Raw genomic sequence first — 2,455 nt, 5'->3', positions numbered from 1 at the left:
CGACATCACCGTCATGTTAGCGCTAACGAGAAGACACGACGAGACTTCCGGTTTAACGTACAAAAATAAAATGATGAAAGGTTATGCATGATAAACACAAATATTTATGGTAACGTTAAGGCAAACTGAGTCAAACATCAAATAAAAACAATGCTTAATTAAAAATAAAATTAAATAAAAAATAAGTCAAAAGTATGACCTCAAAATGATAAAATAGGCCTTCACACAAAAATGACAAAAAAGGTCAAAATTATGATAGTATGTTACTTACAAAGTAAGAACAGTATAAAATACTAAATCAGACTTATGACTTACTAAGAGAAGTCGAATATCAAAATGGCTCTTACCAAGTTAACATAAGAATCACTAGGTCAGGCAAATTACAAGACATTACGTCAAAAGTAATACTAATGTTAAGTCAAAATTATGAAAGGCCTACTAAATAGGCTAACCTATTTCGTGGACTATAGGCTATCTCTAACTTGCATGTGAAATAACTGACACTAGGCTTTACTGACATAGTCAAAAAGGATCAAATGCCTAACTTCCATGTCTTCTTTTTGATTTCTTCCATTTATTTAAATTATTGTTGCTGCTGAAAATGTGTTTTCCTAATTTCCTAATTCCTAAAAGCGAAGAGACCATCACTTGCGTTTTTGTTGCTAATTCGTGTGCAATGAGCTAATGGGTGTTTCTTCTTATACGAGAATTTTTTCTATGATTCATTAAGGTAGGCTATATTGAGGTGATAGAAGTGATATAACAGCGGCATAAAATGGACATTAAACCATCTAGACCAGTGGTCAGCAACAGGCGGCCCGCGGGCCAGAACCGGCCTGCCAGCAATAATAATAAAAATAACATCTGGCTCGCGGGCAGATTGCTTCATAGCAGAAAAATAAAAAATAAATAAATTCATAGCGGCTGGTGCTGAAATAGATCTCAGTCATGACACCAACAGATACTTACACAATCACTTCCTCTTAAGTGATTGTGCCTCCAAAATAAAAAGGCGAGAACTTTTTGTGCAGCAATGCTTTATGACAAGTGTATTGAGAGCTTTTACTTTGAAGAGTTCTGAACGACATTCAAAATAGACTCTGGCTTACTTGACACACCTCTGAAAAAGCCGTCAGTAAAGGTGTAGTTTATTCCCCTTTATTTCCTCAGGGAAATGAAAATAAGCACCATAGGAAGCACACAAACTGCAGCACATGCTTTATTGTGAGCATGTGCAAAAGTGTCCTTATAATCAATTTGTTTAGGCTAACAATTAAGAAAGAAATACGCGCAATTAGTGGGAAGAGATCTTACAACCTTCCAAACGCACAAATAACATTAAAAGTATTGGACTTCATCCTGGCCATGTAACGGCTTGCCGATACCAGACTTATTTGCCGACCCCTGATCTAGACTATAAAAGAAGGTCTGAAGCATAGACTGTAGCTATATAAGAAAGTCCGAAGAGTAAATTTCATGAAACGCTTTGATTTTGAAGGCGAAATTACTCGTCTTCCGATGTTGCCTTTGCATGTTCTTGCTCTTTCGGTGCTCTCCCTTAACATTCCTGATAGCCCGGAAATTTTCTCAAATTACCCACTCACACACCCACTCGGGTTGTTTTTCATCCACCAACTGTAATGCAAGTCAATTTTACAACTGACAGCAATGCAATTATCGTACACTGGCAGTTATGTTATTATTTGTAAACGTAGCAGCTGTTGAGGATATTCTAGGAAGTAATTGGTCATTCTATTGAGAAATGCTGCAGTCCTCCCAAAAAAGTGAAAGAAAAGCAAAACAATTGATAAGACTGAAGGATCATTTGTGGAGGAGTTCACTGAGGATTTCCTCTTTTTCCTTGGTTCTGATATTCACATCACTGTAAAACATTTCTAGTTAGTTTAACTTAGAAAGTAAAGTTCATCTGCTGCCATGAAAATGCAAGTTAACTCAACTTGAAGAGCTAGTTGTGTCATCATTTTTTAGTTGACTGAACTTCTTAGGTTGAGTTAAAATAAATAATTATTTTCTCTCTCTCTTTCCTCTCTTAACCGACATACATTTCTGCATTATTCTAACTTTCACTTTTAAGTTAAAACAACTTAACCACATTTATACCACTTTCTATTTCAAGTTAAGAGGATTTAAATCCCAAATTTGTTTCAATTTATGAGGCAGTTGTTAGGTTCCCCCTCCACCGCTGGCACTGGTCCTTTCTTGTTTACCACAAAAGTGTCTATATTTTAGTTGGAATTTGAATACATGACTTATCTGTAGTGTATAATTAGCTGACTGTGTCCATGGTTTAAAGAAGACAGTTTCTCTCAAACTCAAAGTTTTTTTTTTCTCTTGCTCCCATCCCTGCACATCCGCCTTCTTTGGTCAACTGATAACTTGCATATCCAAGTTCAATCAACACATAGATGTCTGACAAGTCTCAAATAGTCAACAC

This window comes from Micropterus dolomieu, linkage group LG20, assembly GCF_021292245.1.
Source record: "Micropterus dolomieu isolate WLL.071019.BEF.003 ecotype Adirondacks linkage group LG20, ASM2129224v1, whole genome shotgun sequence".
Taxonomy (NCBI): domain Eukaryota; kingdom Metazoa; phylum Chordata; class Actinopteri; order Centrarchiformes; family Centrarchidae; genus Micropterus; species Micropterus dolomieu.
The sequence above is the reverse complement of the archived record's forward strand: the minus strand, read 5'-3'. Positions refer to the sequence as shown.